General features: G+C 34.7%; 1 long non-coding RNA gene across 1 annotated transcript; it reads left to right on the forward strand.

Annotated features, from left to right (window-relative positions):
- Positions 1–2,506: 2,506 nt before the first annotated feature.
- On the forward strand, positions 2,507–7,842 carry LOC127713051 (uncharacterized). The gene is made up of 2 exons (XR_007987440.1): positions 2,507–2,864; positions 7,027–7,842. It is a non-coding gene; the product is annotated as an uncharacterized LOC127713051 (long non-coding RNA).
- Positions 7,843–13,108: the final 5,266 nt, after the last annotated feature.

Below are 13,108 nucleotides of genomic sequence, written 5' to 3' on the forward strand. Positions count from 1 at the left end.
AAATTTTACCATAAGGTTCAATACCACAAAAGGAAGGTGGGGATTGATTTTGGGGGTTATGGTACCAACAGTTAAGGAATTAGGGGCCAAAAAGGGGCCAAAAGTAAGCATTTTTCTAGTTTCATGACAATAACTTGGTGTGTAAGTCTATGGATCTCTCTGACATTGTATCACAAGGTTCCATATCACAAAGGGAATGCTGGGATTGATTTTGGAGGTAATTGCCTCCAAATTTTAGGAATTAGGGGCCAAAAAGGGGCAAAAAACAAGCATTTTTCTATTTTCATGACAATTACTTGTGTGTAAGTGTATGGATCTTTATGAAATTGTACTACAAGGTTCCATATCACAAAGGGAAAGCTGGAATTGAGTTTGGGGATAATTGCCCAAAAAGCTTAGGAAAAAGGGACCAACAAGGGGCCAAAAATAAGCATTTTTCTAGTTTCCAGACAATAACTTGTGTTCAAGTGTATGGATCTCTCTGAAATTATACTGCAAGGTACCATACCACAAAGGGAAGGCTGGGATTGATTTTGGGGGTAATTCCCTCAAAATTTTAGTAATTAGGGGCCATAAAAGGGCAAAAAAACAAGCATTTTTCTAGTTTCAGGACAATAACTTGTATGTAAGTGTATGGATCTTTATGAAAGTGTACTGCAAGGTTCCATATCACAAAGGGAAAGCTGGGTTTGAGTTTGAGGGTAATTGCCCTAAACGTTTAGGAATTTGGGGCCAAAAAGGGGCCAAAAAACAAGCATTTTTCTAGTTTCCAGACAATAACTTGTGTTCAAGTGTATTGATCTCTCTGAAATTGTACTGCAAGGTACCATACCACAAAGGGAAGGCTGGGATTAAGTTTGGGGGTGATGAATCATAAGGGGGTTCAAAAAAATTGGGGGGGGGGGATTTATTTTTCCTTTTTATTTTTCTTTAAAATTTTCCATTTTAAATTGGTTTTTTCTGATTTATATATAAAAACAAATAATACTGATATGGTTTGAATAGGTAAATTAAAATATTTTAAGTTCTTAGACCACTTTCATTCTGTGCCAGAAACCTATGCTGTGTCAAATATTTAATTACAATCCAAATTCAGTGCTGTATCAAGCTTGAATGTTGTGTCCATACTTGCCCCAACTGTTCAGGGTTCGACCTCTGCGGTCGTATCAAGCTGCGCCCCAGCGGAGCATTTTATTGGTTATTATCTTGAATATTATTATAGATAGAGATAAACTGTAAACAGCAATAATGTCCAGCAAAGTAAGATCTACAAATAAGTCGTCATGACCAAAATTGTCAGTTGACCCCTTTAGGAGTTATTGCCCTTTATAGTCAATTTTTCGTAAATTTTTGTTGTCTTTTACAAAAATCTTCTTCTCTGAAACTACTGAGACAAATTTAACCATACTTGGCCATAATCATTATTAGGGTATCTAGTTTGAAAAATTTGTCCGATGACCCCACCTGCCAACCATCATGGCTGACTTGGTTAAAAATAGAACATAGGGGTAAAATGCAGTTTTTGGTTTATATCTCTGAAACTAAAGCATTTAGAGCAAATCTCACAGGTGACAAAAATGTTCATCAGATTGAGATTTATCTGCCTTCAAATTTTCAGACGAATCCGACAAACCGTTGTTGGGTTGCTGCCCTGAGTAAGTAATTTTACAGAAATTTTGCAGTTTTTTGTTATCTTAGGTATCATTATAATATCTAATATCTAATACTATTAATTATGATTTTAACCTTATTTTACATGATTTCCAAAGCATCAGTAAATACAGGTGAGCAACACAGGCTCTTGAGAGCCTCTAGTTTCAGTCAAATTTGTCAACTGTCTACCTAATATTATACAATAATAAAATGAGTACTTGTGGCATGATTGCCAATGAGATAACTTTGTACCAGAGACCAAAGGGCAGGTGGATGAGTACTGAAAATTGTCTCTTGTCCTCGACATCAGGAATACTGATATAAGCATTTTTTATCGTAAAATACTTACTTACAGATTGTGGTTTGAAAGTATATTTCTTTCCTAGTAGAAATTTATATCCATTTCTAGTACATTTCTAACAAACTTTTGGTACATTGTAAGTCTCCGTTCACTTTATTTTTAATGTTTTGCAGCTAAAAGTATTATTTCAAATTGGACAGTGTTCAGCAGCAAGTATTACAATGTGATTTGGATGAGATTAAAAGATATATATCTTGAGGCACATACTGACCCATAGAATAAAGAGAAGAAGGAAAGACAGTGAAAAACAGGAAATATTTGAAAGGGTAAACATTTATTTTTCAAAAAAAAAAACTGATTATGGTCTTCTTAAATTTTATTACTGTGATAAAGATTTATGTTAATTTCCATCAGGAAATTGGTATACCTTATTTCATATTAATTGGTACAAAATATGCTTTACAGCCAAATATAGTGTATAAAAATAAAGAAATATTGTGTTTTAAGTAAACAATATAAAAAAATATCCTGTTCTGCAATTGAGTAAAAAGAACCATTTCATTGAAGGAACTGGGATGTATAAGTAATCTCCCACACATTGCGCTTACTAAGATTTGATTTCATTCAAATTTGTCAACTGTCTACCTAATATTTTACAATAATAAAATGGGTACATGTGGCATGATTGCCAATGAGATAACTTTGTACCAGAGACCAAAGGCAAGTGGATGAGTACTGAAAATTGTCTCTTGTCCTCTACATCAGGAATACTTATATAGGCATTTTTATACGACCGCAAAAAAATTTTTGTGGTCGTATATTGGTATGACGTCGTCGTCCGAAGACACATTGGTTTTCGCACTCTAACTTTAGTTTAAGTGAATGGATCTCTATGAAATTTTACCACAAGGTTCAATACCACTAAAGGAAGGTTGGGATTGATTTTGGGGGTTATGGTACCAACAGTAAAGGAATTAGGGGCCAAAAAGGGGCCAAAAATAAGCATTTTTGTAACTTCCAGACATAACTTGTGTGTTAGTGTATGGATCTCTCTGACATTGTACCACAAGGTTCCTTATCACAAAAGGAATGCTGGGATTGATTTTGGGGGTAATTGCCTCAAAATTTTAGGAATTAGGGGCCAAAAAAGGGGCAATAAAAAAAAGCATTTTTCTAGTTTCATGACAATAACTTGTGTGTAAGTGTATGGATCTTTCTGAAATTGTACTACAAGGTTCCATATCACAAAGGGAAAGCTGGAATTGTGTTTGGGGGTAATTGCCGAAACGTTTAGGAATTTGGGGCCAAAAAGAGGCCAAAAATAAGCATTTTTCTAGTTTCCAGACAATAACTTGTGTTCAAGTGTATGTATCTCTCTGAAATTGTACTGCAAGGTACCATACCACAAAGGGAAGGCTGGGATTGATGATGGGGGTAATTGCCTCAATATTTTATGAATTAAGGGCCAAAAAGGGGCAAAAAACAAGCATTTTTCTAGTTGCAGGACAATAACTTGTGTGTAAGTGTATGGATCTTTCTGAAATTGTACTACAAGGTTCCATATCACAAAGGGAAAGCTGGGTTTGAGTTTGGGGGTAATTGCCCTAAACGTTTAGGAATTTTGGGCCAAAAAGGGGCCAAAAAACACATTTGTCTAGTTTCCAGACAATAACTTGTGTTCAAGTGTATGGATCCCTCTGAAATTGTACTGCAAGGTACCATACCACAAAGGGAAGGCTTGGATGAATCATAAGGGGGTTCAAAAAATTTTGGGGGGGATTTTTTTTTTTCATTTGTTTCTTTTTTTCTTTTTTTTTTTCTTTTTAAATTTTCCATTTTAAGTTGGTTATTTCTGATTTATATTTAAAAGCAAATAATCATGATATGGTAGGAGATACACACCAAACAGGATGTGTAAATTATTATATAATAAGTATTGTGCAATAGCAAGAAATTTTCAATTGCACAGTATTGCACAATAGCAAGAAATCTTCAATTGCACAGTATTGCGCAATAGCAAGAAATCTTCAATTGCACAATATTGCGCAATAGCAAGAAATATCCAATAGCACAATATTGCGCAATAGCAAGAAATTGTCAATTGTACAGTATTGCGCAATAGCAAGAAATATTTAATTGCACAGTATTGTGCAAAAGAAGATACTTCGTATAAATTGCTTATTTCTTGACCAATTTCAATGGGGTTTTATTCTTGAATTCTTGGGGTTCTTTAATATGCTGAATCTAACTGTGTATTTAGTTTGTGGATTTTGGGCCCTGTTTTTAAATTGGTCCACATTGAGTTCCAAAGGGTCTAAAATTAAACTTTGTTTGATTTCGTCAAAAAATTGAATTATTGGGGTTCTTTGATATGCCGAATCTAACCGTGTATTTAGATTCTTAATTTTTGGTTCTGTTTTCAAATTGGTCTACATTAAGGTCCAAAGGGTCCAAAATTAAACTTAGTTTGATTTTAACAAAAATTGAATTCTTAGGGTTCTTTGATATGCTGAATCTAAACATGTATTTAGATTTTTTATTATGGGCCCAGTTTTCAAGTTGGTCCAAATGGGGGTCTAAAATTAAACTTTGTTTGATTTCAACAAAAATTGAATATATGGGGTTCTTTGATATGCTGAATCTAACCATGTATTTAGATTTTTGATTTTTGGGCCCCGTTATCAACTTTGTCCACATTGAGGTCAAAAGGGTCCAAAATTAAACTTTGTTTGATTTCATCAAAAATTGAATTCTTTGGGTTCTTTGATATGCTGAATCTAACCATGTATTTAGATTTTGGATATTGGACCATAATAGGTGAATGTCCAATTTAAAATTTTCAAGTTCTTAGACCACATTCATTCTGTGTCAGAAACCTATGCTGTGTCAAATATTTAATCACAATCCAAATGCAAAGCTGTATCAAGCTTGAATGTTGTGTCCATACTTGCCCCAACTGTTCAGGGTTCGACCTCTGTGGTCGTATCAAGCTGCACCCTGCGGAGCATTTTATTTATCGTAAAATACTTACTTACGGATTGTGGTTTGAAAGTATATTTCTTTCCTAGTAGAAATTTATATCCATTTCTAGTACCTTTCTAACAAACTTTTGATAAGTCTCCATTCACTTTATTTTTAATGTGTTGCAGCCAGAGTTATTTTTTCAAATTGGACAGTGTTCAGCCACAAGTATTACAATATGATTTGGATGGAACAAAAGCAATGCAAATATCATGATGCACATACTGACCCATAGAATAAAGAGAAAGAAAGATAGTGAAAAACAGGAAATATTTGAAAGGGTAAACATTTATTTTTTTAATCTAATAGACTGATTATGACCTTATTAGATTTCATTACTGTGATAAAGATTTATGTTAATTTCCATCAGGAAATTGGTATACCTTATTTCATATAAATAGGTACAAAATTTGCTGTACAACCAAATATAGTGTATAAAATTTCAGAAAAATTGCATTTTAAGTAAACAATGTAAAAAAATATCATGTTCTGCAATTGAGTAAAATTTTAAGATTCATTTCATATAAGGAACTGGGATGTATAAGGAATCTCCCACACATTGCACTTACTAAGATTTTATTTCATTCAAATTTGTCAACTGTCTACCTAATATTTTACAATAATAAAATGAGTACTTGTGGCATGATTGCCAATGAGATAACTTTGTACCAGAGACCAAAGGGCAAGTGGATGAGTACTGAAAATTGTCTCTTGTCCTCTACATCAGGAATACTTATATAGGCATTTTTTATCGTTAGATACTTACTTACGGATTGTGGTTTAAAGTATATTTCTTTCCTAGTAGAAATTTATATCCATTTCTAGTACCTTTCTAACAAACTTTTGATAAGTCTTCATTCACTTTATTTTTAATGTTGCAGCTAGAGTTATTATTTCAAATTGGACAGTGTTCAGCCGCAAGTATTACAATGTGATTTGGATGAGATCAAAAGCAATGCAAATATCATGATGCACATACTGACCCATAGAATAAAGAGAAAGAAAGATAGTGAAAAACAGGAAATATTTGAAAGGGTAAACATTTCTTTTTCTAATCTAATAGACTGATTATGACCTAATTAGATTTCATTACTGTGATAAAGATTTATGTTAATTTTATCATCAGGAAATTGGTATACTGTAAATTCAGAAATTATTGCGATGTTTTTATTATTGCGAAAAATGCGACAGGGTTATAATCGCAATAATTTAAACTCGCATTTTAAAACTTTGTACATGAATTAAACAGGATTTTTCACAATATCGCAAAAATTAAAATCGCATTTTAGTCTAAAATGACAAAATCGCAATAATAAATGCACGCAATAATTTCTTAATTTACAGTACCTTATTTCATATTAATTGGTACAAAAATATGCTTTCATTACTGTGATAAAGATTTATGTTAATTTTATCATCAGGAAATTGGTATACCTTATTTCATATTAATTGGTACAAAAATATGCTGTACAACCAAATATAGTGTATAAAATTTCACAAAAATTGTGTTTAAGTAAACAATGTAAAAAATATCCTGTTCTGCAATTGAGTAAAGAGTCATTTCATATAAGGAACTGGGATGTATAAGTACTCTCCCACACATTGTGCTTACTAAAATTTAATTTCATTCAAATTTTTCAACTGTCTACCAAATATTTTACAATAATAAAATGAGTACTTGTTGCATGATTGCCAATGAGATAACTTTGTAGCAGAGACCAAAGGGCAAGTGGATGAGTACTGAAAATTGTCTCTTGTCCTCGACATCAGGAATACTGATATAAGCATTTTTTATCATAAAATTCTTACTTACAGATTGTGGTTTGAATGTATATTTCTTTCCTATTAAAAATTTATATCAATTTCTAGTACCTTTCTAACAAATTTTTGATATGTCTCCATTCATTTTATTTTTATACGACCGCAAAAATTAAAAAATTTTTGGTCGTATATTGGTATGACGTTGGCGTTGTTGTCGTCCGAAGACACATTGGTTTTCGCAATCTAACTTTAGTTTAAGTGAATGGATCTCCATGAAATTTTACCATAAGGTTCAATACCACAAAAGGAAGGTTGGGATTGATTTTGGGGGTTATGGTACCAACAGTTAAGGAATTAAGGGCCAAAAAGGGGCCAAAAATAAGCATTTTTGTAACTTCCAGACATGACTTGTGTGTTAGTGTATGGATCTCTCTGACATTGTACCACAAGGTTCCATATCACAAACAGAATGCTGGGATTGATTTTGGGGGTAATTGTCGCAAAATTTTAGGAATTAGGGGCCAAAAAAGGGGCAAAAAACAAGCATTTTTCTAGTTTCTTGATAATAACTTGTGTGTAAGTATATGGATTTTTCTGAAATTGTACTACAAGGTTCCATATCACAAAGGGAAAGCTGGAATTGAGTTTGGGGGTAATTGCCCAAAACGTTTAGGAATAAGGGGCCAAAAAGGGGCCAAAAATAGCATTTTTCTAGTTTCCAGACAATAACTTGTGTTCAAGTGTATGGATCTCTCTGAAATTGTACTGCAAGGTACCATACCACAAAGGGAATGCTGGGATTGATTTTGGGGGTAATTGCCTCAAAATTTTAGGAATTAGGGGCCAAAAAGGGGCAAAAAAACAAGCATTTTTCTAGTTTCAGGACAATAACTTGTGTGTAGGTGTATGGATCTTTATGAAATTGTACTACAAGGTTCCATATCACAAAAGGAAAGCTGGGTTTGAGTTTGGGGGTAATTGCCCTTAACGTTTAGGAATTTGGGGCCAAAAAGGGGCCTAACAACAAGCATTTTTCTAGTTTCCAGACAATAACTTGTGTTCAAGTGTATGGATCTCTCTGAAATTGTACTGCAAGGTACCATATATACCACAAAGGGAAGGCTGGGATTGAGTTTGGGGGTAATTGCCTCAAAATTTTAGGAATTAGTGGCCAAAAAGGGGCAAAAAACAAGCATTTTTCTAGTTTCAGGACAATAACTTGTGTGTAAGTGTATGAAATTGTACTACAACGTTCCATATCACAAAAGGAAAGCTGGGTTTGAGTTTGGGGGTAATTGCTCTAAACGTTTAGGAATTTGGGGCCAAAAAGGGGCCTAAAAACAAACATTTTTCTAGTTTCCAGACAATAACTTGTGTTCAAGTGTATGGATCTCTCTGAAATTGTACTGCAAGGTACCATACCACAAAGGGAAGGCTGGGATTGAGTTTGGGGGTGATGAATCATAAGGGGGTTTAAAAAATTTAGTGGAGGGATTTTTTTTTTCTTTAAAATTTTCCATTTTAAATTGGTTATTTCTGATTTATATATAAAAGCAAATAATAATGATATGGTTTGAATAGGTAAATTAAAAATTTTTAAGTTCTTAGACCACATTCATTCTGTGTCAGAAACCTATGCTGTGTCAAGTATTTAATCACAATCCAAATTCAGTGCTGTATCAAGCTTGAATGTTGTGTCCATACTTGCCCCAACTGTTCAGGGTTCGACCTCTGTGGTCGTATCAAGCTGCGCCCCAGCGGAGCATTTTATTAATGTTTTGCAGCTAGAGTTATTATTTCAAATTGTGAAAAAGGCAGATATTCAGTGTGAATTTTTGCCAAGAAAGACCAACAGGTTTGTAGGTTATTATGAATAGAATTGAGAATGGAAATTGGGAAATGGTCAAAGAGCAGAAAACAGTGCAAGGCCACCAATGGGTCTTCAACACGGCGATAAAATTCTGCACTTGGAGGTGGGCTTCAACTGGCCCCTAGACAAAAATGTGTACCAGTTCGTGAAAATTGATGTCACACTTAACTATAAAACATTAAAATGAATTAAAATTAAAAACCGTACAAGACTAACAAAGTCCGGAGGCTCCTGACTTGGGACAGGCGCAAAATTACACTGGTATGAAACATGTTTAGTGAGATCTTAACCCTCCTCCTATACCTCTAGCCAATGTAGAATTAACAAACCCATGCCAATATGCACAGTAAAACTCAAAGAAGTCTGAGTCCGATGTCAAAATAGGTAACAAAAGAAACTAAACACTCGACTCCAATCTTAATTGACTAGGATTGTCAGTTTTCCTATCCACGGTCGGTGGTTTTCTCCGGGCACTCTGGCTTCCTCCACCAATAAAAACTGGCCGCCACGAAATAGCCCAAAAGCGGTGCTTAAAAGTGGCATTAAAACACCAAAAATTTAAAAAAAATCAAATATATCAAATTTAGTATAATTATATTATTTGTTATACCCCACTTAGGGGTATTATGTTTTTCGGTCTGTGCATCCATTCGTTCATCCGTTCATCCTTTCGTTCATCCATCCGTCTGTTTGTTCGTTCATCCGTCTGTCCCGCTTCAGGTTGAAGTTTTTGGTGAAGGTAGTTTTTGATGAAGTTGAAGTCCAATCAACTTGAAACTTAGTACATATGTTCCCTATGATATGATCTTTCTAATTTTAGTGCCAAATTAGAGTTTTTACCCCAATTTCACGGTCCACTGAACATAGAAAATGATAGTGCGGGTGGGTCATCCGTGTACTATGGACACATTCATGTTTTTCATAAAATATAGCCTTGTTTTTTTTTAATCAGTAAATATGGAACATGAACTCATTGTTGATGAAAAGATACATAAATGTAGTCATGAAGAAAAATGATTTAGTTCGCCAATGGTGAGAATTTTTCTTGGCAATCTATCAAAGGGAACATTGTAAAAGTTTTCTTGGCTTCAATGAAAGGGTATAATCAGTTACTGTTGATTCATTCAAGATCGTGGGATACCAATTTTCGTGGATTTCGTGGGTACAGGGCAACCATGAATTTCTATGTTCAACGAACTACAAATATTCTATAGGAATGATTGCAGACTTTGACAAAACCACGAAATAAAATATCAACGAAAATGCGAGTTTTCCTTAAACCACGAAAATTGGTACCCATGAAAATAAATTAATTCACAGTATGCATAAGTAACAGATAACTTCAATCAATTGCATGTAGACACTCAGGTCCAGACATGTATTGGTCTTGTTAATGGTCTGACACCTGAGTTTTTATGTTTCATTGATCAGACAATAATTTTTGTTTAGTTAATAGCCATTTCAAACAAAATTCATTTTGATTTCATTTTAAATCAACCTTTTTCATCACATTAATTTTAGTTTTGAGAATGATTTGTATTCATTTTAGGTAAACCTTGTGCACCTGAAGGTCATGGTTATGTGATGGCAGATGGATTTATTCACGCTGAAGTGACAGCAAGTATGTTTAATGTTTCCATCATTAAATTTATTTTAGGTAAATCTTTTTCGCCTGAAGGTCCTGATTACATGATGGCAGATGGTTTAATCCAACCTGAAGAAACAGGAAGTATGTTTAATATTTCTTTGATTAAATTAACAAATTTCATACATATTCCATTTTCAAAAATTTTATTAATATTCCTTTTTTTCAAAATTTATTCACATCATGAAATTTCTGGTTTTTTTTCAGTTTGTAAATAGATATAAGAAGATGTGGTATGAGTGCCAATGAGACAACTCTCCATCCAAGTCAAAATTTATAAAAGTAAACCATGACATGTCAAAGTAAGGTCTTCAACACGGAGCCTTGGCTCACACCGAACAGCAAGCTATAAAGGGCCCCAAAAATTACTAGTGTAAAACCATTCAAACAGGAAAACCAACGGTCTAATCTATATAAAAAACGAGAAACAAGAAACACTTATGAACCACATCAACAAACGACAACTACTGAACATCAGATTCCTGACTTAGGACAGGTGCAAACAATTGCAGCGGGTTTAAACGTTTTAATGGTACCAAACCTTCACCCTTATCTGAAACAATAGTGTAACATCACAACATAGAAAGACACACTATAAAGTATCAATTGAAATGGCTTAGCTCAATCAAAAGACATATTAACACCAGTGAACATACACTGTAAGTCTTTTTTGCCTAAATGTTAATTGTTTTGAGAACATCATTGAAATATAGATCTTTAAAATGATCATTTCCTGCAGACACAATCATCTTAAGTTATGATTTCTGACCACAATAATTAAAAGTAAAACATGAAACGAGTGTCCAATGATTTGACAAACTACAAAATGTTGGCAAGGTGACCACACTGACCCAAATTTTGGCTCACACCGAACAGCAAGTTATAAAGGGCCCCAAAAATTACTAGTGTAAAACCATTCAAACAGGAAAACCAACGGTCTAATCTATATAAAAAACGAGAAACAAGAAACACTTATGAACCACATCAACAAACGACAACTACTGAACATCAGATTCCTGACTTAGGACAGGTGCAAACAATTGCAGCGGGTTTAAACGTTTTAATGGTACCAAACCCTTATCTGAAACAATAGTGTAACATCACAACATAGAAAGACACACTATAAAATATCAATTGAAATGGCTTAGCTTAATCAAAAGACATATTAACACCAGTGAACATACACTGTAAGTCTTTTTTGCCTAAATGTTAATTGTTTTGAGAACATCATTGAAATATAGATCTTTAAAATGATCATTTCCTGCAGACACAATCATCTTAAGTTATGATTTCTGACCACAACAATTAAAAGTAAAACATGAAACCAGTGTCCAATGATTTGACAAACTACAAAATGTTGGCAAGGTGACCACACTGACCCAAATTTCATCAATATTCCAGTTTCAAAAATTGTTTACCTCATGAAATATCCTTTTTTAGCTCACCTGGCCCGAAGGGCCAAGTGAGCTTTTCTCATCACTTGGCGTCCGTCGTCCATCGTCCGGCGTTGTCCGTCGTCGTCGTTAACTTTTTACATTTTGAACTTCTTCTAGAGAACCACTGAATGGAATGAAACCAAACATGGCATGAATGTTCCTTATGAGGTGCTGACCAAGTGTTGTTACTTTGTAGCGGATCCATCATCCAAGATGGCCGCCAGGGGGGGACTTAGTTTAACATAGGACCCTATTGGAAATACATACAAATGTCTTCTTTTAGAGAACCAGTGAATGGAATGAAACGAAACATGGCATGAATGTTTCTTATGAGGTGCTGACCGAGTGTTGTTACTTTGAAGCCGATCCATAATCCAAGATGGCCGCCAGCGGGGGAATTAGTTTAACATATGACCCTATGGGAAATAAATACAAATGTCTTCTTTTAGAGAACCAGTGAATGGAATGAAACCAAACATGGCATGAATGTTTCTTATGAGGTGCTGACCGAGTGTTGTTACTTTGAAGACGATCCATAATCCAAGATGGCCGCCAACGGGGGAATTAGTTTAACATAGGACCCTATGGGAAATACATTCAAATGTCTTCTTTTAGAGAACCACTGAATGGAATGAAACCAAACATGGTATGAATGTTCCTTATGAGGTGCTGACAGAGTGTTGTTACTTTGAAGCTGATCCATCATCCAAGATGGCCGCCAGCGGGGGACTTAGTTTAACATGGGACCCTATGGGAAATACATACAAATGTCTTCTTTAGAGAACCACTGAATGGAATGAAACCAAACATGGCATGAATGTTTCTTATGAGGTGCTGACCGAGTGTTGTTACTTTGAAGACCATCCATAATCCAAGATGGCCGCCAACGGGGGAATTAGTTTAACATAGGACCCTATGGGAAATACATTCAAATGTCTTCTTTTAGAGAACCACTGAATGGAATGAAACCAAACATGGTATGAATGTTCCTTATGAGGTGCTGACAGAGTGTTGTTACTTTGAAGCTGATCCATCATCCAAGATGGCCGCCAGCGGGGGACTTAGTTTAACATGGGACCCTATGGGAAATACATACAAATGTCTTCTTTTAGAGAACCAGTCAATGGAATGAAACGAAACATGGCATGAATGTTTCTTATGAGGTGCTGACCGAGTGTTGTTACTTTGAAGACGATCCATAATCCAAGATGGCCGCCAACGGGGGAATTAGTTTAACATAGGACCCTATGGGAAATACATTCAAATGTCTTCTTTTAGAGAACCACTGAATGGAATGAAACCAAACATGGTATGAATGTTCCTTATGAGGTGCTGACAGAGTGTTGTTACTTTGAAGCCGATCCATAATCCAAGATGGCCGCCAGCAGGGGACTTAGTTTAACATGGGACCCTATGAGAAA

This window comes from Mytilus californianus, unplaced genomic scaffold, assembly GCF_021869535.1.
Source record: "Mytilus californianus isolate M0D057914Y unplaced genomic scaffold, xbMytCali1.0.p SCAF_8, whole genome shotgun sequence".
In the NCBI taxonomy this organism is placed as follows: domain Eukaryota; kingdom Metazoa; phylum Mollusca; class Bivalvia; order Mytilida; family Mytilidae; genus Mytilus; species Mytilus californianus.